Here is a 26,905-nt window from a genome sequence, read left to right as displayed (position 1 = left end):
AATATGCCCTTTGTGAAAATCGCTTATCTCAATGGATTTCCCCATTTGCAGCCCATATTTTCGCTACGGTGATCCCCGGTCCGTGTCTGCTCCGCTTATACACTTTTGTGACCGCGTCACGTTCCCGCAACGCCACCAGGTATCATCCAATGTCGCGGTGACCAGTGGTCATAATACACTATTGGCCATTAAAATTGCTACACCACGAAGATGACGTGCTACAGACGCGAAATTTAACCGACAGGAGGAAGATGCTGTGATATGCAAATGATTAGCTTTTCACAGCATTCACACAAGGTTGGCGCCGGTGGCGAAACCTACAACGTGCTGACATGAGGAAAGTTTCCAACCGATTTCTCATACACAAACAGCAGTTGACCGGCGCTGCCTGGTGAAACGTTGTTGTGATGCCTCGTGTAAGGAGGAGAAATGCGTACCATCACGTTTCAGACTTTGATAAAGGTCGGATTCTAGCCTATCGCGATTGCGGTTTATTGTATCGCGACATTGCTGCTCGCGTTGGTCGAGATCCAATGACTGTTAGCAGAATATGGAATCGGTGGGTTCAGGAGGGTAATGCGGAACGCCATGCTGAATCCCAACGGCCTCGTATCACTAGCAGTCGAGATGACAGGCATCTTATCCGCATGGCTGTAACGGATCGTGCAGCACGTCTCGATCCCTGAATCAACAGTTGGGGACGTTTGCAAGACAACAACCATCTGCACAACAGTTAGACGACGTTTGCGGCAGCATGGACTATCAGCTCGGAGACCATGGCTGCGGTTACCCTTGACGCTGCATCACAGACAGGAGCGCATGCGATGGTGTACTCAACGACGAACCTGGGTGCACGAATGGCAAAACGTCATTTTTTCGGATGAATCCGGGTTCTGTTTACAGCATCATGATGGTCGCATCCGTGTTTGGCGACGTCGCGGTGAACGCACTTTGGAAGCGTGTATTCGTCATCGCCATATGGGGTGCCATTGGTTACACGTCTCGGTCACCTCTTGTTCGCATTAACGGCACGTTGAACAGTGGACGTTACATTTCAGATGTGTTACGACCCGTGGCTCTACCCTTCATTCGATCCCTGCGAACCCCTACATTACAGCAGGATAATGCACGACCGCCGGCCGCGGTGGTCGTGCGGTTCTAGGCGCTCCAGTCCGGAGCCGCGCTGCTGCTACGGTCGCAGGTTCGAATCCTGCTTCGGGCATGGATGTGTGTGATGTCCTTAGGTTAGTTAGGTTTAATTAGTTCTAAGTTCTAGGGGACTGATGACCACAGCAGTTGAGTCCCATAGTGCTCAGAGCCATTTGAACCATTTTTTTTTTAATGCACGACCGCGTGTTGCAGGTCCTGTACGGGCCTTTCTGGATACAGAAAATATTCGAGTTCTGCCCTGGCTAGCACATTCTCCAGATCTCTCACCAATTGAAAACGTCTGGTCAATGGTGGCCGAGCAACTGGCCCGTCACAATACGCCAGTCACTACTCTTGATGAACTGTGGTATCGTGTTGAAGCTGCACGGGCAGCTCCCTGTACACGCCATTCAAGCTCTGTTTGATTCAATGCCCAGGCGTATCAAGACCGTTATTATGGCCAGAGGTGGTTGTTCTGGGTACTGACTTCTCAGGACCTATGCACCCAAACTGCGTAAAAATGTAATCACATGTCAGTTCCAGGATAATATATTTGTCCAATGAATACCCGTTTATCATCTGCATTTCTTCTTGGTGCAGAAAGTTTAATGGCCAGTAGTGTATTTCGGCTTATCAGTATACAGCGCCGCCGCTCTATCGTCAAGATGCTCAATACCCAGTCCACCGCTGTCAAGAGGGAGGGTAAGGGCATCGTATCTTATTTTAAATAGAGGACCTGAACTCACGAAGGAACCGAACGCCGACAGTATGCGTCGTGCTTTCATCACCGGCAACTGGGGTACTTGGGCAAAGTGCGGAATTCGTGTCGCTAGGGAGATGTTAACATACGTGACGGGCTGGATCATGTCTAATGTCCGTGTGATGTTCCCTTTGAAGCCCGTCTGGACTTACTTTATTAGTCTCATAATAGTACGCTGCTGTGCGACGTATGTTGTTGGAAAAAACAATCCCAAGGCATTTTAAGGTATCGATGACCCGTGAAGCTGTTACACATTCTTCCGTTAGTCCAACATCAATATCCATCGCTAAAGACTTGTCCACATTTATGCGGTTGCCAGTGATCGTTCCATATTTGTGGATCCAATCTAAAGCCATATGCATATCATTTTCTTTCCGCTCTCCGAGCATCATGTCATCTACATAAGCTTTGCACTTAAATGCGTATCCTCGCAAAGTCAATCCTGTCAAATGGTGACGAAGGCCGCAAAGTAACGGGTCGAGGGCAGTGCACATAATATCGTATATAACGGACGTCATTGTCTGACTGAACTCGCTACGATGAGAGGTTTCGTCGTACGATCATTGACGAGCTGAGTAGCCGCATCACGACAGTGACAAATGGTCGTGGAAACCCAGACTTCTGCAACACTGATATGGCTCAATCTATCAAAGGCTTATCAAAATCTGTTGACGCTAGTGCTCCAAAGAGCCGACAAGTCTTTACTAGAGCGATCCAACAGCGATATCTACCAATTGGCGCAGTAGTCTTCGGAGGCGTGCTGCTAATAGTCTGGCGAAATGTTTTAAAGTGGCAGTTACGGAGCGTCAGTAGTCGGTAGTTCCGCATTCGTCATTATGTGACGTTTAAGCATAACAAATCATACCATGAATGACGTGTTTTTATAAATCTTCAATGTACCATTGGCTTGAAACGGCATACTTTCATATGTTGGGATACGAAATTGTGTTTCCCAAGCACCCAGCATCGAACGTTAACGAAAGTCGATATCAGTTCCTGCCGTCTGCGATCAGGGCCTCTGCTGTTCCTTATCTATGTAAACGATTTAGGAGACAATATGTGCAGCCGTCTTAGGCTGTTTGCAGATGATGTTGTCGTTTATCGTCTAGTAAAGTCATCATAAGATCAAAACAAATTGCAAAACTATTTAGAAAAGCTATCTATATGGGTCGAAAACTTGGCAATTGGCCCTAAATACTGGAAATTGTGAGGTCATCCGCATGTGTGCTAAAAGGATTCCGTTAAACTTCGGTCACGTGATAAATCAGACAAGTCTAAAGACCGTAAATTCAACTAAATGCCTTGGAATTACAATTACAAACAACTTAAATTGGAAAGAAAACATAGAAAATGTTGTGGGGAAGGTAAACGAAAGACTGCGTTTTACTGGCAGAATACTTAAAAAATGTAACAGATCTACTAAAGAAACTGCCTACACTATGCTTGTCCGACCTCCTTTGGAGTACTGCAGCGTGGTCTGGGATCTTACCAGATAAGATTAACGGAGTACATCGAGAAAGTTCAAAGAAGAGCAGCACGTTTTATATTGTCGCGAAATAGGGCAGAGTGTCTGATATGATACAGGATATTGGGTGGACATAATTGAAACAAAGGCGTTTCTCGATGCGACGGGATCTTCTCACGAAATTTCAAGCGCCAGTTTTCTCCTCCTAATGCGAAAATATTTTGTTGACGCCGACCAACATAGGGAGAAGGAATCAGGCCTCGCACTGAAAGCTAAATGTACTCGTTTTTTTTTTTTTCGCGCGCTGTTCGAGAGTGGAATAACAGAGAATTATTGTGAAGGTGGTTCGATGAACACTCTGGCAGGCACTTACGTGTGATTTGCGAAGTATCCATGAAGATACCGATGTACATGTAGAGCGTGTGACGTCAAAATTACGTCATGTTTGCAGAAAGTGTTGTGAGTTGCAGGTTACCCACGCAGAAGTCGATCAATGTGCCACAGATGACATAGCAAAGATTGCTCGCAAGACGAAGCTACATAAAAACAGAACATACGGAAGATGGCCCATTATAATAGACACCTTTCAAGGCGATCATGTTGAGTACCTAATGGTAACCCACGCCATCACTCCAGGTGCTGCCTCGGGCATGGATGTGTGTGATGTCCTTAGGTTAGTTAGGTTTAAGTAGTTCTAAGTTCTAGGGGACTTATGACCACAGCAGTTGAGTCCCATAGTGCTCAGAGCCATTTTGAACTCCAGGTGCTGGACCCGTCTGACAATTAACAGTGCAATCTGCCAATATTCAGTCTCCTGGGAAGCTCCACACACATGTACATCTTCGTAATGCCGTAGGCAGAACAACTACTCAACTCAAAACACACCGTGCTGGCTCCCCTGTGTGCAGTGATTTCGTTGTCTGCACCACTGTGGGCGCGCCACTCTCTGCAGCCGCGTCAATGAAGACTGCAGTAGTGGTCACTGTACTGGAAGTCTGCGGTGTTCAAGACGTGGTCACAATGTCCTGGTCTTGCTACAGAAGAACCCATTTCTGTGAAGTACATTTGCGTTCGGAAAGGAATTTTTTTGGTTGTTGTTCGATAAGGAGAGAGAGAGAGAGAGAGAGAGAGAGAGAGAGAGAGAGAGAGAGAGAGAGAAAGAGGGAGAGAGAGATAAACATTTGAGGGAGCAAGAGCGGAAGAATGAGTGCATGAGAGATGACTTGCTTAAAAAAAAAAAAACTCTTTGATAGCTTTTTTGTGAAATCAGCAGAGTTTAGGATGGAATTATCGTGCGGTAGCAACACTTGTTGCAGCTTTTTGGTCGTTTTTCTTACACTACGACTAAAAGGCATTTCAGCTGTTGGCAACAAATTCCAACACATACCTGGGGAGCAATTTGTAGGACACAGTACCCTTCTTGTGTTACCAGGTGCAAAATATTATCTGTTCACACCGACATTTGCTCAAGGAGACGTCTTTTCTTTGGAGCAGGCATTAATTTCGCCTTAAGAAGTTTACATACGGACAGCCTAAGTCGTCACCTGTAAAAATATTGCATAGTAATGCTCAATGAGCGAGCTGACACATTCAATCCAAAATGGTGTAACAGTCAACACTCTGATTTTTGTCACTTTGCACTTCAGCATGTAGTACTCCTACCGCGACCTCTGAACCTTTTCTATTGAATGCAGATGGAACACGAAAGCTATACAAATGTTTGAAGCCCCCTCTGCTGCCTCATCCATCTATTATACCTTAAGCGAATAATATGTCAGAAATGTTAGCCCTTTTTCCGCTTACGACTGCATTTCATAAAACTTAATCCATTTCTTTCCAGTGCGGAGTGCACGTAATACGAAGTTTAAGTTCACAAAATATATTCGAAATTAACGTATTATATATCAAACCAGTCTCTGGACTGGAGACCACAAAAACAACAACAACAACAACATAAAACTCATTATGCATGTATTAAAAGGCAGTCACAAGTTCACTGCTAACTTTTTTTTATACACTCCTGGAAATGGAAAAAAGAACACATTGACACCGGTGTGTCAGACCCACCATACTTGCTCCGGACACTGCGAGAGGGCTGTACAAGCAATGATCACACGCACGGCACAGCGGACACACCAGGAACCGCGGCGTTGGCCGTCGAACGGCGCTAGCTGCGCAGCATTTGTGCACCGCCCCCGTCAGTGTCAGCCAGTTTGCTGTGGCATACGGAGCTCCATCGCAGTCTTTAACACTGGTAGCATGCCGCGACAGCGTGGACGTGAACCGTATGTGCAGTTGACGGACTTTGAGCGAGGGCGTATAGTGGGCATGCGGGAGGCCGGGTGGACGTACCGCCGAATTGCTCAACGCGTGGGGCGTGACGTCTCCACAGTACATCGATGTTGTCGCCAGTGGTCGGCGGAAGGTGCACGTGCCCGTCGACCTGGGACCGGACCGCAGCGACGCACGGATGCACGCCAAGACCGTAGGATCCTACGCAGTGCCGTAGGAGACCGCACCGCCACTTCCCAGCAAATTAGGGACACTGTTGCTCCTGGGGTATCGGCGAGGACCATTCGCAACCGTCTCCATGAAGCTGGGCTACGGTCCCGCACACCGTTAGGCCGTCTTCCGCTCACGCCCCAACATTGTGCAGCCCGCCTCCAGTGGTGTCGCGACAGGCGTGAATGGAGGGACGAATGGAGACGTGTCGTCTTCAGCGATGAGAGTCGCTTCTGCCTTGGTGCCAATGATGGTCGTATGCGTGTTTGGCGCCGTGCAGGTGAGCGCCACAATCAGGACTTCATACGACCGAGGCACACAGGGCCAACACCCGGCATCATGGTGTGTGGAGCGATCTCCTACACTGGCCGTACACCACTGGTGATCGTAGAGGGGACACTGAATAGTGCACGGTACATCCAAACCGTCACCGAACCCATCGTTCTACCATTCCTAGACCGGCAAGGGAACTTGCTGTTCCAACAGGACAATGCACGTCCGCATGTATCCCGTGCCACCCAACGTGCTGTAGAAGGTGTAAGTCAACTACCCTGGCCAGCAAGATCTCCGGATCTGTCCCCCATTGAGCATGTTTGGGACTGGATAAAGCGTCGTCTCACGCGGTCTGCACGTCCAGCACGAACGCTGGTCCAACTGAGGCGCCAGGTGGAAATGGCATGGCAAGCCGTTCCACAGGACTACATCCAGCATCTCTACGATCGTCTCCATGGGAGAATAGCAGCCTGCATTGCTGCGAAAGGTGGATATACACTGTACTTGTGCCGACATTGTGCATGCTCTGTTGCCTGTGTCTATGTGCCTGTGGTTCTGTCAGTGTGATCATGTGATGTATCTGACCCCAGGAATGTCTCAATAAAGTTTCCCCTTCCTGGGACAATGAATTCACGGTGTTCTTATTTCAATTTCCAGGAGTGTATTTCACAACTTGTGAAAAAAATAAATAATTGGAAACTTCGTGTTACATTTACGCAACACGGGGAATAAATAAGTTAAACAACATTTGTAAGAGTCAAGTATGCAAAATCCAAATCGTAACTGGACGACAAGTACTAGAACTTCAAATAAAATGACAGTTGATAAATTTGCTGCATCCAGTGTGGACGGTAAACTGCAGTTGTGATTTAAACTGGCGATTTAAATGGGAATAACATGTAACCGGTTGCTTCCTTAAATTTTGATATGACTTATTTTCTGTGCTATTAACAATTGTTCAAACCACTGTACGCTAATAATCAGATGGAAGTGTTACAGGAACATTATAGATCATGTGCAGCGGACACCACGACATCTAGCTGCAGATGGTCCAGACAGTGTTTCTGTAACACTTCCATCTCACTATGAGCTTGCAGTGGCGTGAAAATGGTGCAGAAAATAAATCGCATCAAAATGCAAAAAAGGGCTGGTTACATATTATACCTATATAAATAAACAATTGGTAAACGCACTCACTGAAAACCACATGTGTTCTGTTACTGCGCTTTGTTCAATGGATTATCGAAGCTGTTTTACGCAGAAAAACAAACCACACCAATAAAGAATTTTATGCTGGCCAATGCGAGAGCAGAAATGTGCGCACAGTCGCGTGAGATGGCCGGCAGTCAGTGGCCACTGTATGGTGAGGAAACTCCCGAAGATAAACTCTTCTGATCCTGACACAGCCACGAGCCCTTTCGCGGTAGGTTTAGCTTTTACTGGTCGGTTAGATATTGAAGTAAATTATTTTTGGCGCTCTACTGACATACTTTTAGCAGACATCCGAAATGCGATTTAATAAAGGAAGGAGAGGACTACAACTTGCGACTTTGTGCCTACACTGCACAACGTTTAGCACTAGACCGCAAGAAGATACTGCACTAAAGCAACTCGAGTGGAAGACAACACAGCCGCGTGGGATTAGCCTAGCGGTCTAAGGCGCTGCAGTCATGGACTGTGCGGCTGGTCCCGGCGGAGGTTCGAGTCCTCCCTCGGGCGTGGGTGTATGTGTTTGTCATTAGGATAATTTAGGTTAAGTAGTGTGTAAGCTTAGGGACTGATGACCTTAGCAGTTAAGTCCCATAAGATTTCACACACATTTGAACATTTTTTGAAGACAACACATCACACATTTTCGCACCTTAGTGTTCCCAGCTTATGCAGATGGTTGGACTTAGAATTGTGAGGGGCAGCCAATTTTATTGAGATCTTAAGTGAACAGTTCGGGCTTTATCTCTGAGGTGGTTGGCCGGTGTCCAGGTTTTATGTCAAAGACTGTATGTGAGGTCGCAGTAGGGCCCTGCACAGTCGAGTGAACAATAAGTATGTCCTCTCGGGCGAGAGTCGCGAGTATTTACAATAATCCTGCATGGCATTTCTTAAACCATGTGAGTTCAGGTAGCACATGTGCTACACTCACCGTGCAGTGACTTTAATATTGGGTGCCAGTGCTAGCGAGAAAGCTGTTGGAACAAGGAATCTCACGACGTATTTCGTATTCTACCAACTTCAGAGAACTGGGGATTTTACTGAGATCGATTTATAAACTGTAGAAAACCGTCCAGTGTTTCCATAAATTACGCAGCTTATGTACGAATAGTAACGAGTGACAAGACCGTTGCATAATACGAATACTGATAGACTAATATTCGGATTGTACAAGAATCAAATGATGACTCTCAGGCTATTCCATACTCAGTGAAGCGTCACTTCTCGAATTCCCACATCTGCAGAGCCACCTTAATGTTAATGATAGGAATTTCTTACAATGAGTGAGATTTTCAACTTGCTGTTGTCCTGAATAGAACGTACTGAATTAATACCCCTGATTCTTTCAAAGAATTCGTCCATTACGCCTATCACAAATAACATCATATGCGAGTAAGAGATTATGCAAGAATAAATGGTCTGCGAAAGTTCTACAACATTTCGACGTTTTCTTGCTCTCTAGAAGGTCCTAATCTGCTTAGATATTTGATAATTAACTGAAACCCTCAGCTGCCTACAGGTGTTGTTGATATACCTCGATGGGGACAGCTGAAAATGTGTGCCCCGACCGGGACTCTAACCCGGGAGCTCCTGCTTATATGGCAGGCGCTCTGTCCATCTGAGCCACCGAGGACACAGATGAATAGTGCGACTGCAGGGACTTATCCCTTGCACGCTTCCCGTGAGACCCACATTCCCAACTGTCCACAATCTACATACGTAATGTACCTAAAAGATATTTGCCCATACAGTCATTACTCGCTCACACTAAGGTGACGATTCCTGTAAGAGTTCGGGCAACCTGTGCGCAGGGATAAGTCCCTGCAGTCGCGCTATTCATCTGTGACCTCTGTGGCTCAGATGGATAGAGTGCCTGCCGTATAAGTAGGAACTCCCGGGTTCGAGTCCCGATCGGGGCACACATTTTCAGCTGTCCCCATCGAAGTATATCAACAACACCTGTCGACAGCTGAGGGTTTCAGTTAATTATCATTTATTCTAGTGAAGCTGCACGGTCATCAATGGTATCTTTTCTTTCGAGAACAGTTACTATCTTCATATATATGCTTAGATATTTCTTTAAAAATAGCGAAACCTGCGATTACAGGTACCGGAAGTAAATTCAAGTCCACGTACGTGTGGTACACATAGACGGTCACGCTGCTTTGTTTTCGCACGGAATGAAAATGGGTGTGTCGGCCGCCGGCTTCCCTTCATTAGCTTCTGACTGGACTGCCTTGCACAAGATGGAAGTAGCGTATTCGTGTCGTGTGCCTGCCTTTGACCAGAGGTTGGAAATTAACCGTTACCCGCTTTCCGGGTTGCCATAACCAATTAACCGTCGTTCGTCTGGCAAGCGGTTATACATTAACTGCTTAATGAATTAATCCATTAGAGAAACCACGATTAACGCCGTCAGGCTCTGAATGAAAACTCAAACTCACTGTTCATTAACTGGATTTTGCGAACAACTTGTGCTAGTGGGTTTTGGGAGTTGTCGCAAATTTGTCTGATCGGGAAGATTTGCTTACTTTACTGTCGATAAAGTGGGACAAATTTCTCACTGCCAATTTCGCTGCGCTCGTGACGGCATGCGGATCTATGTGTGGTTCGAACGTCACCTATCGCCCTTGTTATCTATCACAAAGTGACGTTAAATATCTAATGTATTCAGCAGGAGATAGTTGTCCACATGTTTGAACTTTAAATGACATGTCGAAATATGACCACGTAGTTTTCGTGGCGAAATCTTTGAGTAAATGCCTCGCGGATATCTTACCGAGTCAGATGTGTCACTCTCGAGCATTCGACGACTCCTTACGGCGTCATCGTCAGGTGATTAGATTTTAGTAGGCCATTAGGTACTTAAGTTGACCGAACTATGTCATGGAGACACGGGACTTTTATATGCTATCACAGATTATAGCGATGACTATGAATGAAAAACATTGATAGCGATGTTGCTTTCGTTTGATGGTCGAGACTTGATTGTTTTCTCTATTGCCTTTCAGCATCAAGCACCTGTTTTCTGTTCTGGGCCAGTATTCAAACTCAACGCTTATAGTCATTCCTAACTAAGCTCAAACAGACATTAAACTTATAAATTTACACCATTACCGACATTTTCGGGTGTCTAAACAGAGCGAGGCTCTACCGCATTACTGACAAGGCATAAAGCGACGTGAAGTATCGAATTTTTCACTTGTATCCAAGTGTTAGCAAGTCTGAACCGACTGACAACGCGTGACAAGTGAGTGTGTGATAGTCTCGCCACAGAGGTAAGGACAGCAGAGCCATATCGCCTCAAGCAGCCAGATACGTGAGACATGCAAACAGAGGAAATACCGCCGGCAACGTGCCACGCAGTAATTCTTCAAGCGAGTGCTAACTAGCCAGTAATGTACTGCTACAGAATGCGGAAACAACGTCTAATAAAAAGTTGTATTACACGTACTGACGACCTAAAACTCATACCCTTCAAGTAAGGAAGGTGGCTCGTTATAAGTACTAAAGTAATTGAACTATTCCTTTTTTTTTACTCCAGTTACCTCTGTTTCTGTGAAAACGTCTTCATGACCATTAGGACAATGAAGTGAGGTACAGCGAGTGCAGCTATGTTCTTTGCTGCTGAGACACCGTTACACTACCAGGGATCGAAATGGCGCAGTGATTAAGGCAGTGGCGCTTCAGTTTGGAGCCGCGCGACCGTTACGGTCGCAGGTTCGAATCCTGCCTCGGGCATGAGTGTGTGTGACGTCCTTAGGTTAGTTAGGTTTAAGTAGTTCTAAGTTGTAGGGGACTGATGACCTCAGATGTTAAGTCCCATAGTGCTCAGAGCCATTTGAACCATTTTGATTAAGGCAGTGGAACCGCGCTTAGTAAGAGCGAGGTTCAAACTCCGTCGGGCCATCGGGATTTAGGTTTTCCGTGGTATTAAATCGATTAAGGCGGACTCCAGGATCACTATTTGGAAAAGAGTGGCCCAATTTCCTTCCTCCTCTTTGTCCGAGTTACTGTTCTGTCTCTAATAATCTCGCCTCCCTTTCATTGTATTTACCGTTATGCTAACGCTCACCGAGCCAGGCCCTTGCGTAGGAGTGATCACATGAAAGGTGGTCCAGCTGCAAGTGCCCGGACTCCGAGTAACAATTATATTCTTTTTGCTTCTGGATACCGACGCGTGAGCTGTAGGCTGGGTTGCTTATTTCGTCCCGGCTGGTGTCAGTCGCCCCCTGCCCCCCATCCCCCTCCACCAGTCATCAACGGACAACGATAACCAACTATTCAAGCTAAAAATTCGCATACCCGTTGGTCTAAGCAACGTTAGCTTCAGCACGGCCCGTTTTCCTTGACGGAGTTCAGCAGTCAGGCACGGACGAATGTTGTGCAGATAATGCGGTGCTGTAGACGAGTTTATCATTGTTTTGTCACTTTTAAAGCCAAGTCTGAAGGACGTCCTGATACTAATGTTAAGTGACTGACCATTTTATGAACTGGAAGTCCATACGCCTTTTGTTTTTGAATATTTAAGCACCCAGAAGATTTCTCACTCTGTGACGTACGTGTGGTCTATCTTTGCTGACCTAATGGCAGTGTGTGGAAACGTCCATTAATTACGTGAGGTCTACTTTTTAAAATTTGAACCACCCCTTACCACTCTTGGTAAGATTTGGTGAAGTGTGGCGTGACCCTCCTCCCTTCACGTGAGGGTTACCCGGTAGTCGGGTAAAAATATGCAAAAATGAAAATTTCTTATATGTTTTAAACTCTGATTGAAACACTTTAATAAAAGCATGCTATATTTAGAAAGTGTATTAAAAAGTGTTGTTAATACTTGATTAAAAACACTATTTCAAACATGCCAACCCTCAGTAGTATTCAGCTGGACAGACAGACAGAGACAGACGGACTGAAAGGTTCCACAAAAATATTATTAATCCTTTTGATGGATCCGTAGAAAACAGATCTGTCATTGATACACTGATCAGCCAGATTATTATGACCAGCGACCTACTGTCGATTAAACCCGTCGCGTGGCGAGGAATGACTGCTAGTCAGGAACACGTATGGTGCTGTCCGTGCGTAGAACGGGGAAGGCGAGCGATCTATCTGAGTTTGACCGAGGCAAATTGTGATGGCACAGGGCCTCAGCACGAGCGTTTCGGAAACCGCAGGACTTGTCGCGTGTTCGAGGAGTGCTTTGGTGAGTGTCTTTCAATACGTGGCGAAACCACGTCCAGACGTAGTGGGGTTGGAAGTCGTAGGCTGTGCTGACTGGTAAAACAGGACAGGCGGCGAACTATGGCGGAACTAACATCAGACTTTAATGCTGGGCGGAGTGCAACTGTGTCTGAACACACAGTGCAGAAAATACTCCTAACGATGGTCCTCCGCAGCCGAAGGCACTTGTATCTGCCAATGTTAACACCACGACATTGGGAGCTACGACAGAAATGGGCGCGTGGCTATCGGCACTGGACGTTGGCGATGTGGCAGATCGTTTCAGGGTCTGCTGAAACCCGATACCTTCTTCATCATACCGATGGGAGGGCGCGAATCCGTCATCTTCCAGGACAACAGTTGCTTTACACCTGTACTGTGGGACAAAGAAAAGCTGGCAGCTGCTCCATTATGCTCTGAGCAACATTCACTCGGGCATCAACGGGTCCAGTGGAGCTCGTGCAAGGCACCACGACGCCCAAGGAGTATCGTCCACTGGTTGCATACCATGTACACCTCTTCATGAAGACAGTGTTTCCTGACGACAGCCGGCCGTGGTGGCCGAACGTTTCTAGGCGCTACAGTCTGGAACCGCTACGGTCGCAGGTTCGAATCCTGTGTCGGACATGGATGTGTGTGATGCCCTTAGGATAGTTACGTTTAAGTAGTTCTAAGTTCTAGGGGACTGATGACCTCAGCAGTTAAGTCCCATAGGGCTCAGAGCCATTTGAACCATTTGAACCCGACGGCAGTGTCATTTTTCAGCAAGATAATGCGCCATGTCACAAGGTCAGGAGTGTGATGGAGTGGTTCGAGGAACACAGTGTCGAGTTTCAGTACATGTGTTGCCCCCCCCCCCCCTCAACTCGCTAGACCTGAATCCGATCGAACACATATGGGATGACTGAACGTGGTGACAGAGCTCATCTCCCTGGAATTTACGGGAACTAGGTGAAGTTGTGCAAATGTGGTGCCAACTCCCTCCAGCGATCTACCAAGGCCTCATTGCTTCCATGCCACGACGCTTCGCCGCTGTTATCCGTGCCAAAGGTGGACATACCGGCTATTAGATAGGTGGTCATAATATTCTGGCTGATAGATAACAGTAACGTTAAAAACATGTAGTTATCTGTTTATAAGAGATGCAGGAAGTGGTGACCATGGGCTTCCAGTCATTGCCGCCTTTATGTTACATTACCAGGAGTGATGTTGTAATTTTTCTAGCAATGTTTCGTTCAACATCGTCTATTCTGCGAGAACTGTCAGCATACACTTGGCTTTTTAGTGTGCTCCATAAATAAAAATCACACGATGTTAAGTCCGGGGACCTTGGGAGCCAAGGGTCTCTACTTACAAGTCTGTCTTCAGGGAAGACATTCGCGATGTGGGCCATACTTTGGCTGAATGTGTGAACGGTTGCTCCATCTTGCTGGAATACTGTATACAGCTTCTCCGCGTCTGTTAACTGTGCATAGAAAGAGACAAAGATCTCTAGATACTTGGCCCTGTTTAAGGTGTAATTGAAAAATATGGGGCGAAAAATACACATGCCGGACAACGCACAATAAATACATACCTTCTCTGAGTGGAGAGGTTCTTCCTATAGGATATGTGGGTTGTCCTGCGCCCAGTATCTGCAATTCTGGTAATTTACATAATCTGACAAGTAAAACCAGGACTCATTTGACTTGAAGTAAATCAAGGGGCCCAAGTAACCGTTAGCAGTTGATGTTAACAGCCAGTTACAATAATGGAACTCTTTTATCCCGATCCTCCGATTTCAATTCTTGCACCACGCTCACACGATAGGCTTTTAATTTCATATCTTTCAGTACGCGATGACGTGATGTACGAGATACACTAACCTGCTCTGATAACCTCATTACCGACTTGCGGCGACTTCTTGAAAGGTCCATACTAATTCTGTCTGTAGTTTCAGGGGTCATCACTGGCGGTTGCCTTCTCCTCAGCACATTCTGAACGGGTCCTACAGCCCTTCATTTCTTGTACAGATCTTGAATAATGCTGGTCGTGGGGAGTTTTCTACCAGGATACTTTGCTTGAAACAATTCTTTACATTCCTTGATGGAACCTGTGTTTATGTAACTCTCCACAATATCGATTCGCTGTTCAAATGAAAACTGTCCCATTCCTGTAACAACTCAGCAATACGAGCTTCTCACAACTGACACGCGAACACACAGCTACAATCAAATTTCCGATAAAATGCAGTGTAGCCAACATTCAAGATAGTGCTGCCACTTCATAAGCAATTCGACTGCAGATGATAAACCGTTACGTGAGGCGTACCGGTTTTATGTGGGACACCCTGTATTATATACATAAAATGTCATTAAACCTTTACTTCCTTGGCACGTGAAAGACTACATAGTTTCCACCCTACATCTACATCTACATTTATACTCCGCAAGCCACCCAACGGTGTGTGGCGGAGGGCACTTTACGTGCCACTGTCATTACCTCCCTTTCCTGTTCCAGTCGCGTATGGTTCGCGGGAAGAACGACTGTCTGAAAGCCTCCGTGCGCGCTCGAATCTCTCTAATTTTACATTCGTGATCTCCTCGGGAGGTATAAGTAGGGGGAAGCAATATATTCAATACCTCATCCAGAAACGCACCCTCTCGAAACCTGGCGAGCAAGCTACACCGCGATGCAGAGCGCCTCTCTTGCAGAGTCTGCCACTTGAGTTTGTTAAACATCTCCGTAACGCTATCACGGTTACCAAATAACCCTGTGACGAAACGCGCCGCTCTTCTTTGGATCTTCTCTATCTCCTCCGTCAACCCGATCTGGTACGGATCCCACACTGATGAGCAATACTCAAGTATAGGTCGAACGAGTGTTTTGTAAGCCACCTCCTTTGTTGATGGACTACATTTTCTAAGAACTCTCCCAATGAATCTCAACCTGGTACCCGCCTTACCAACAATTAATTTTATATGATCATTCCACTTCAAATCGTTCCGCACGCATACTCCCAGATATTTTACAGAAGTAACTGCTACCAGTGTTTGTTCCGCTATCATATAATCATACAATAAAGGATCCTTCTTTCTATGTATTCGCAATACATTGCATTTGTCTATGTTAAGGGTCAGTTGCCACTCCCTGCACCAAGTGCCTATCCGCTGCAGATCTTCCTGCATTTCGCTACAATTTTCTAATGCTGCAACTTCTCTGTATACTACAGCATCATCCGCGAGAAGCCGCACCCTCCTTGGAACCGTATGATTACGTAGAATTCTTGTCAGTTATTTATTTAATCGTATGGCTAGGGCCCCCCGTCGGGCAGACCGTTCGCCCGGTGCCGGTCTTTCAATGTGACGCCACTTCGGCGACCTGCAGTCGATGAGGATGTTAGGATGATGATGAGGACAGCACAACACCCAGTCCCTGGGCGGAGAAAATTACCCGACCCAGCCGGGAATCGAACACGGGCCAAGAGCTGCAGCTGGGACCAGTGATCCTCCTTCAATTTACATACAGAGTTTCACAGCTGCGGGATCTGCGTGGTGTCTGTTCTTTCGAAGGAACAGGCACCACGCATGCAAATAAGTTCTAAGAGACACGTGCCGTGTGTGGCTGAGCGCCGTCCTATTATAAAATGGCACAACGGCTCTGTCGCGTGAGAGGTAACACCTGAGGACGCAGGATGTCTGTGACGCATCGTTGTGCTGTCAGACTTCCCTCAATAAATATCAACTGTGACTTGAATTCACAGACGATGGCTCCCTACACCATGACTTCAGGAGTAACACCGCCGTGCCTCTACAAAATACTAGAAGAATGTGCCCATCCCATCATATTCGTCGACGATGGTCATCCGGGATAGTGCAGATCTGCGATTCATCGCTAAACACAATGTGAGGCTATTCATCAGAAGTCCGTGCCTACCACCCACGACAGCACTCCAAACGCAGCCGTTTGTGTTGTGATATTAACAGCGGCATACGTAACGGACGGTATTTCGCTGGTCTCCGACCAGTGGTACAGGTTGACTCAAAATATTGCAGGGAGTCCGTTATTGACTCTCGGATGGCAGGCGCAGATGTGAAGGAATTAAGACGTGCTCGATGCACATTACGGCGATCCTCCCTTTTGGCGATCAGACGTGGTCGAGATGAACCTTGACGACGAGTATGTCTACCTTCACTTTCCCACAAAGTCCATCAGGCCATTGTCACAAAAATCTAGATATTGCACATTCGACCATACGGCCAAATGGGGACTCTCAAGTTGGCCCCTTTGAAACTTTGCCAGCTGCTGATAACGCTGCCTCACACGTTTACACGGCATCTCCGTGCCCTTAATAGTGATCACTCAATATATGTCGCTGTTCACGCCCTTTATATACCCTACTAGTCTGGTAACAACATTAAACACGAACAACACCAACACACTTTGGTGGCCGTTCTAATTCTTACAGACAATTGTGGCTATAATCATCTGCGTACCCTCCGACCTTGTGTGTGTGTGTGTGTGTGTGTGTGTGTGTGTGTGTGTGTGTGTGTGTACGAAGTGACACTGACATTCGACCACGTCTTCTCGGTGCTTCACATTTTTTGTCAGGCAGTGTATAAACTTCCAAAATCTAGCAAAATGGTTCAAATGGCTCTGAGCACTATGCGGCTCAACTTCTGAGGTCATTAGTCCCCTAAAACTTAGAACTAGTTAAACCTAACTAACCTAAGGACATCGCACACATCCATGCCCGAGGCAGGATTCGAACCTGCGATCGTAGCGGTCTCGCGGTTCCAGACTGCAGCGACTAGAACCCCACGGCCACTTCGGCCGGCCAAAATCTAGCACGTTTAAACGTTTTGGTAATGGGGATGACATTTATTTCCGTTGATAACAGGTGCACATACAAATAAAAATAAAAGTGCCAGTAATGGCAGATATTGAGGGAAGTATTCGCGGCAAAGAAAATCAACTAAAACCGCCCAATAGAAAAAGTCTGGTTCCCCCTAGTAATTCGATCTACAACTACACTAAGGCACACATTACGAATCTAAATTTGGAGATCTACTCAATCCACTGATATGTGTCTGTTTTCTGTACGCCTTGCAATTTTCGCACAGTCGTCTTCTGAAACCCAGGAAGTACATACGAATCACCCTGTGTAGATTCTCAAAGTGCAACACAAAGGTAACCAGTTGCAAAATTTGCCTCGTTATAGGCCACTCTTCCGTAATAACCTAACCTCAAGTCCTGCCACGGGAAAAGCCACGTATAACACTCATTTGCTGTGACACAAACTAGTGTTACCCTTTGGGACGATTTTGAGTTTTGACCTGCGTGTGTCTGATGGATGAAGGTATCGGACAGTAATTTGGAATATATTGAAATTAATAGAAAAACTAAACAGGCTTTAACTTTGGAGTTCCATGAAAGTAGAAAAGTTCATACTAATGAAACAATAAACGGTCGCCAGTCCAATTAGGCACATTAATTTGAAATATTATATTCAAGAAAATTGAATATTAGTTGTTATAGTGACTTTCATTAAGATTCCCTTTGAATAGCAAATTAGATACACACGAATACAGGGCAATCTAAGCTGAGGGTAGCAGTAGTTAGCATTAATGCACAAACCGGTAATCACAGAAAGCAAATTGTACCCAACTCATAATAATAATAGTTACTGTGTGTGTGTGTGTGTGTGTGTGTGTGTGTGTGTGTGTGTGTGTGTGAGAGAGAGAGAGAGAGAGAGAGAGAGAGAGAGAGAGAGAAATCGTACAGGACTTAACTTCAAAATGGTTCAAATGGCTCTGAGCACTATAGGACATAACTGCTGTGGTCATCAGTCCCCTAGAACTTAGAACTACTTAAACCTAACCAACCTAAAGACATCACACACATCCATTCCCGAGACAGGATTCGAAACTGCGACAGTAGCGGTCGCGCGGTTCCAGACTGTAGCGCCTAGAACCGCTCGGCCACCCCGGCCGGCAGGACTTAACTGCTAAGGTCATCAGTCCCTAAGCTTACACACTACTTAACCTAAATTATCCTAAGGACGAACACCCACACCCATGCCTGAGGGAGGACTCGAACCTCCGCCGGGACCAGCCGCACGGTCCATGACTGCAGCGCCTGAGACCGCTCGGCTAATCCCGCGCGGCAACAGTTACTATCACTATCATTACGTGACTCAGTATTGAGATGTTACTTCAGGAAGCACCGAACTAAAGTTGGACATGGAGGGGCTTCTGACCTTTTTTTTTTTTTTTGGTCATCAGTCTACTGACTGGTTTGATGCGGCCCGCCACGAATTCCTTTCCTGTGCTAACCTCTTCATCTCAGAGTAGCACTTGCAACCTACGTCCTCAATTATTTGCTTGACGTATTCCAATCTTTGTCTTCCTCTACAGTTTTTGCCCTCTACAGCTCCCTCTAGTACCATGGAAGTCATTCCCTCATGTCTTAGCAGATGTACTATCATCCTGTCCCTTCCCCTTATCAGTGTTTTCCACATATTCCTTTCCTCTCCGATTCTGCGTAGAACCTCCTCATTCCTTACCTTATCAGTCCACCTAATTTTCAACATTCGTCTATAGCACCACATCTCAAATGTTTCGATTCTCTTCCGTTCCGGTTTTCCTACAGTCCATGTTTCACTACCATACAATGCTGTACTCCAGACGTACATCCTCAGAAATTTCTTCCTCAAATTAAGGCCGGTATTTGATATTAGTAGACTTCTCTTGGCCAGAAATGCCTTTTTTGCCATAGCGAGTCTGCTTTTGATGTCCTCCTTGCTCCGTCCGTCATTGGTTATTTTACTGCCTAGGTAGCAGATTTCCTTAACTTCATTGACTTCGTGACCATCAATCCTGATATTAAGTTTCTCGCTGTTCTCATTTCTACTACTTCTCATTACCTTCGTCTTTCTCCGATTTACTCTCAAACCATACTGTGTACTCATTAGACTGTTCATTCCGTTCAGCAGACCAGTTAATTCTTCTTCACTTTCACTCAGGATAGCAATGTCATCAGCGAATCGTATCATTGATATCCTTTCACCTTGTATTTTAATTCCACTCCTGAACCTTTCTTTTATTTCCATCATTGCTTCCTCGATGTACAGATTGAAGAGTAGGGGCGAAAGGCTACAGCCTTGTCTTACACCCTTCTTAATACGAGCACTTCGTTCTTGATCGTCCACTCTTATTATTCCCTCTTGGTTGTTGTACATATTGTATATGATCCGTCTCTCCCTATAGCTTACTCCTACTTTTTTCAGAATCTCGAACAGCTTGCACCATTTTATATTGTCGAACGCTTTTTCCAGGTCGACAAATCCTATGAAAGTGTCTTGATTTTTCTTTAGCCTTGCTTCCATTATTAGCCGTAACGTCAGAATTGCCTTTCTCGTCCCTTTACTTTTCCTAAAGCCAAACTGATCGTCACCTAGCGCATTCTCAATTTTCTTTTCCATTCTTCTGTATATTATTCTTGTAAGCAGCTTCGATGCATGAGCTGTTAAGCTGATTGTGGGATAATTCTCGCACTTGTCAGCTCTTGCCGTCTTCGGAATTGTGTGGATGATGCTTTTCCGAAAGTCAGATGGTATTTCGCCAGACTCATATATTCTACACACCAACGTGAATAGTCGTTTTGTTGCCACTTCCCCCAATGATTTTAGAAATTCTCATGGAATGTTATCTATCCCTTCTGCCTTATTTGACCGTAAGTCCTCCAAAGCTCTTTTAAATTCCGATTCTAATACTGGATCCCCTATCTCTTCTAAATCGACTCCTGTTTCTTCTTCTATCACATCAGACAAATCTTCACCCTCATAGAGGCTTTCAATGTATTCTTTCCACCTATCTGCTCTCTCCTCTGCATTTAACAGTGGAATTCCCGTTGCGCTCTTAATATTACCACCGTTGCTTTTAATGTCACCAAAGGTTGTTTTGACTTTCCTGTATGCTGAGTCTGTCCTTCCGACAATCATATCTTTTTCGATGTCTTCACATTTTTCCTGCAGCCATTTCGTCTTAGCTTCCCTGTACTTCCTATTTATTTCATTCCTCAGCGACTTATATTTCTGTATTCCTGATTTTCCCGGAAAATGTTTGTACCTCCTCCTTTCATCAATCAACTGAAGTATTTCTTCTGTTACCCATGGTTTCTTCGCAGCTACCTTCTTTGTACCTATGTCTTCCTTCCCAACTTCTGTGATGGCCCTTTTTAGAGATGTCCATTCCTCTTCAACTGTACTGCCTACTGCGCTATTCCTTATTGCTGTATCTATAGCGTTAGAGAACTTCAAACGTATCTCGTCATTCCTTAGTACTTCCGTATCCCACTTCTTTGCGTATTGATTCTTCCTGACTAATGTCTTGAACTTCAGCCTAGTCTTCATCACTACTATATTGTGATCTGAGTCTATATCTGCTCCTGACTTAACTGACATATAAATGCCACAAATAAAATTAAATAACACCACAATTACACTGTTAATACTCCCATCTATAGAAATATATCAGATTTCTTCAGTAGCAATAATATTCCAATTATCTTTCTAATATGAGAAGAATATGGTGAGGACCCGTAAACTGATACTGTATCACTAGTCAAACTCTATTATTATGTCAGTAGTAAGATTCAATTCAACTAAATTTAATTCTTAGCCTCACTTGGAATAGTTCATATCTCTATTTTTTAAAGCAAATTATTCAACACTGAGGTCGATTAACTCCAAAAGAATCGTTCATGATAGTAATCAAGGCTAAATTATGTTTCAAATAAGTTTAACTAATGTGCCTTTTTCATCACCTGTGAAGCAGGTATTTTAGACAGCAACATTTACACAGTCTGGCACTGATTTATTGCACATTTAATACACAGAAATAAATTACTAGTTTCTTTGAAACAGGATACTCGGTTTTCTGTACACTTGGGATGGGATCCTGCATAGGTTCATGATTAGGATAAAAGTTAGGGTACTAAACCCCGGTTTATAGCACTTGGGTTATTATTGAAAACACACAGATTAACTGGTCCATGCTCTAGTACATATCTGTGTGTATGAAGTTGATGGAGCAGTGGCGAGGTAGTGGTGGCGAGCGACGTGGCGGCTAACTGTACTCACGGCTCTTGATGTTTGAATGCTCTATACAATTTCTTCTTGGCGACGGATTTTTAACGTGTTAGAGCCATTCCTTATTGCCGAGAGTACCATGCAGAAGCCAAATCCACATCCGAGGCAAAATTCCTTTCAAAACGGCTCCCAAATGCGTCCCTTGGCACCCTCAGTGTGTACCGTACAACGACTAGCCACTGACTGCGTGCCGTTCCCACCAAGGAGCCTCCCAGTTCGACCACCAAAACTACCTTTTTCATCGCTCAAAGCCACTTCCGTTGCGAAGGAACTTCCCTACATCTTTTACGTTATACAATACAAGTGTCCTAAGCATGAACCAGCTTTCAATATAAAATATTTTCTTCATAAACATACATATATTGTAAAATTTCATTATTTTAAACATTATTTAGTTTTATCCACACATACATTACAAACTTTAGATTTCCTGTCACAAATCAATGACCTGAAGTCACAAAGAACAAATACTTCTAATCACAGATACACAGTTGTATAGTATAAACCGAGTTCTAATCGATATAGGTGTTACACAAAGACTGGCTCTTACGATGTATTCTTAAGTTGAATAAACACTAGCATGTGTCATTTCGTGCTCATTCTCAGATAAAATACTATAGCCTAAACTAATCTCTCACTGAAACTGCAGTACCAAAACGTTTGAGAGTTACTTGTACAAAACAGTTCCATTAAAATATGAGACATATTGTAAAGAAACTGGTACTGTGAGTCATACTAATTCAAATGCAATGCTCTTACTCCTAGCAGACGTCGAAGTTCTTTCCCCAGATGAAAAGTCTGCACACTCACTCAAAAGCTTCTTGCTCACCAATGTAGTGTCCCTTTCATGTTGTTGTGAATGTAAGGGTGGTTACCGGTATTTCGGTTGACAACCTTTGTGAGCTGGAAAATTAACAGGTGACATATATGAGTAGAAAGATTGTGAGGCAAGGGGCGAGTTGCGGCGCCCTGGAAATATTCAAAGTTCAGAGTTGGGCGGCCACCGCTCGGGCCGCGCGGCAGGGCCGCGCTCATTAGCATCCGCGTGGTGCCTCACAACGGCCGGAGCACGTGGTCCATCGAGCACGTGGCTCGGAATTCCTTGGTGACGCTGCCCCCCCCCCCCCTCTCTACCCACCACCTCTACACCTTTCATCTCCTTTCCCAAGGTGGCTTCCATCAACTCCCCTTCCCGGATGATGCCGTCTCTCCCTCCATTTATCCCTCCTATCAACTCTGATCCTCACCTCCCCCTCCCTTCCTCTGTCCTTTTCCCGGGCTCCTTCTCCCCCCTTTGCATTCTGCTTTTTCGCTACCTACTCTCTCTCTCTCTGACTTCCTTCTCGCCCCCGTGTCCTTCTGCTCTCCTTTCCATTGCCTTACCCACTCCTCGCGTCCGCCCAGCCACCCTCTTTTTCTATGTCCCCTCCCTCCATCGGCTCCCCCCTTTCTTTCTTTCTTTTCCTCTCCTCCCCGCTTTTCCCACTCATCAATCCGGGTCCCCCCACCCATCTGCTGCCGTGTCACCTCTATAGTGCTGTTTTAAGTGAGTGTTCAGTGTTGCGCGTCCCCTGTCAGTGTTGCGACAGCCACGATACTGTCGCTAGTTGTGTTTCTTATCTCGTGCGAACAGAAACCAGACTGTCGCCGTGTTTTTTGATTGTACCTGTCTATTTACTGCGTGTTTTAATCAGCATCACCGACAGTTTGTTTTTATATTTTCTTCGCGTCTTTTTCTCCATGTTTCAGTTTTTAACAGTCGCCGTTTTATCGCCTGCTTTTATTGTTCTCATATCTCCTCATTCTGTTTTTTTTAACTTTTCTGTAGGCTGCAGAGCGGCGTATTGTGCTGCTACCAGCCCGCGCTCCTCTGTAGGAGGGGATCGAAATCCAGTAAAGAAGGAAAAAAACCGGGGCTGAACGCTAGTATTCATATAAAACAGCCGGCGGTCAAACAAAATTTTATTTACTATAACCAGTTTCGCTAGTCACATCCGAACATTATTAGACAATCATTGTCCCAATGGCAACACGTTAAGTATTGAAGGTACCCACAGTCAATCACGATGTGACGTGTGTTTGACTGTGCTGCCGAGCGGTAGCTACCAGGGCAATAATTATCTGATGCTCGACTCTGACGAGAGAAACTAGTTGCAGTAAATCAAACTGTGTGCGACCTACGGCTGCTTTATGTGAACCTCTGTGTCCACAGCAGGCCCTGACTAGATTTTCTAGTGACCTCATCGTCGACAAGGTATTAAGCCCTTATCTCCCTCTCCTCGTTTTTTATTTTGTTTCCTAAAATGAAGCTTGGCCCATCAACGTGCTTTAATTAGCGCAGGAGTAGTAATACCACATTATGCACGAAATAAGATTCAGTGTTAAACACTGAAATTACACCAAAATCTGATGTTCGACGATGAGAAAAGGCAGTCTGTCACTTTAACCTTACATGTAATTTTAAATCACTTTCCCCTAGAGCTACAAAGAGGTTCAGGTTCCTACTCGTAGAACCGGAAATTCATCCAGCCTCAGTCGTCAGTGAAACATCATGAAACCGTTTACTATCACGTCTGCTGTTAGAGAAATATACCATTTAATTGAGAACTTTAAGGTTAGGGCTGAGCATGACAGTTATGGATATCAGTATAAAATACAAATTACTTTAACCAGTCACATTTACTGTTCCTCCCACAACGAGTTTCGGAGGAATTATCTTTGCTTATTTCAATTTATAGAAAATGTATGTCATGTAAATGATAGTGGAAAATCGGCCTGTGACCACAGACCACACTGCCCAAAATAAGTCGTGCATACAAATCGTTTACGCTTTATACTTACTTACTTCGTCTTACAGGATTCTGTTAGCCTGTTCCGACCTCAATTTTCCTGCCTAGGAATTCTAATATTCTCCATCCTAAAAATTTGGTTTTTCTCATTTTTTCTTATTTTGGGAAAATCAATCACTGAACGAGAATATGTTGTTACATGACTACTATTATCACCACAACGCAAATGTCTACGTTTGGAGTAGTGTCTTGATTGGGAAGCACGCACTGCCGATGAATGGCATCGTATTGTGTTTTCTACTACCCCGGATGACCATCTTATCTTTTCATAGCCGTTTCTTTATCTTTTAGGTAGCATCCTTTCGACGCATTTCAGACGACTGTATTTTGTTTCGATAATGTGTTTTATTCACACACGTCTCTCTTCCGATCATCAGTGTTGCCACAGCCACAGTCTTATAAGCTTTGAGTGTCTTCTCTCGTCTTACCCTCCGAAGTTCACTACATTGTTCCACACATATACTGAAATCGATGAAGTTTTTTCTTCACTTCATCCTCATCGTTAAAAAAAATCACACCCAAGATCAACGAAGCTTGGTGGGGGAGGTACAGTACTTCGAAACGTGTACAGGGAAGAATAATAAATGTGGATTGTATTTTCAACTGATGTCAGTATAAACTTCCAAAAAGACATGCTGTTACATGGCCGTCGACCAAAGGCGACCGAGGTTGCAATGGACATATGAACATTTCAATGGATTTTGGAACAGCAACAAATTGCTTTACTAAACAACTCTTGCCAATTTTTGGTTACCATGTTGACTGTATACGCACTCGGTGACAGTTCCTGTGTAAGTATTGGAACACCATTAACCCACAAGGAATGTTATACGTAGTGGCACAGTATGCTTTGGATGTTATCGGTAATAATGGAAACTACGACTTACATGTGTACCTGTCACTATTTTGTGCATTTGGGAAGTTGTAAGGTGTGAAGTTTAGCACCTTTTTCAAATCCAGGTTCTATAATTTAATACGAAAACCTCAGATATATATTTGTAGTGTATATGGCTAAACAATAAATAGCTACCTTTCTATTACATGTCTGTTAGAGTAACATTCGTCCTAAAGGTATCATGTAGGAAATAATATATGTTTTCTTGTCTTGACATGATGAAAGTCTTACGACAGATATCACTGGCATTGCAAAATATCCGCTTTGCATTAGAGTAGGTGTAATCTTAACTTGGCTGCAAGATGTATCACATGGATACACAAGGTGACTTTACTGGCGGGCCATTGCAACAAATTCATAGACATATTGAATTCATACACATATTGAATTCATACACATATTGAATTCAAATGGATATATAGTTGCTCTGGTCTCCTGGAGAGGCCGTGCACTTCGGGTTCCGAAATTCGTCGACTATAGTGTGGCAGTTGACTCTTGTAGTCTGCCCTGCTGTCAACTGTTTCCTTGCGTTTACGGCCTCTGTTACACTCGCGGTTAACTCGAGCAGCTAGAGGTTATGTATGTTTTAAGTCTTTTTTCTGTGAAGATTTGAGCTTGTTTTTTTGTGTCGGACACGAAGGCAGTTGCGGGTTGGTTGGACGAGGAAAGCGAATTCAGTGAGAGTGAGGTCAGTTTTTTTTGGCGAAGTATCTGACGGCGATGATGCTGAAGACTTTCCTGAGAATTCTGATCGTGATTCCAATTATTCTGATGCAGGCAGGCAGGGGAAAGAAAGACCAGCTGTTGTGGAATCAGAAAATGTGCCTCCCAGAGGTGTCTCCGAAGTTACTTGACATAATGTAACAACAAATATAAATGATTTTACCACAGCCTGTAATGATGGAATTGCTGATCATGTGAAGACGAAAATTACTGGATGATTTGATGAACTGGATTTTTACCAGTTGTTTTTTTATGACCCACTTTTGGAAATTATTGTCACCGAGACGAATCGTTATGCCGAGCAACGAATTACTGACACTATTTTCAATAAAAAATGTACAGATAACAACGGACTACAACAATGGGTAGACACAAATAATGGAGAAATTATACGTTTTTTTGGATTCGTTTTGTGAATTCGTTTGTATCGAAATCCTACACACCAAAACTATTAGTCAAAGAATGGTCTGTACAAAAATGAAGAAAGGACTTGCTCCACAACATGTTTGAGGCTCTTGTAAGTACGCTACGTTTTTCTGACGATTCTGACACAAACAAAGCCACTCTATAAGAAATTTCACCGTTAGTTTATCTAATAAACGGTAAATTTTACGAAGTGTATTGTCCTCGTGAGTAAGTGTGCATTGATGAAACTATCATACCGTTTAGAGGAAGGCTGGGGTTTCGCCAGTATATTCCGCGGAAATGTAAATATGATCTCAAGCTATTC

At 44.7% G+C, this 26,905-nt stretch overlaps 1 protein-coding gene across 1 annotated transcript in view; it reads left to right on the top strand.

Moving 5' to 3' along the window:
- The window catches only part of LOC126471541 (uncharacterized), a 237,436-nt gene that overhangs the window by 17,364 nt on the left and 193,167 nt on the right, over positions 1–26,905 (top strand). The gene's annotated exons all lie outside the window — the stretch shown is intronic.

The sequence above is a fragment of the Schistocerca serialis genome, chromosome 3 (assembly GCF_023864345.2).
Source record: "Schistocerca serialis cubense isolate TAMUIC-IGC-003099 chromosome 3, iqSchSeri2.2, whole genome shotgun sequence".
Classification (NCBI taxonomy): domain Eukaryota; kingdom Metazoa; phylum Arthropoda; class Insecta; order Orthoptera; family Acrididae; genus Schistocerca; species Schistocerca serialis.
The sequence above is the reverse complement of the archived record's forward strand: the minus strand, read 5'-3'. Positions and strand labels throughout refer to the sequence as shown.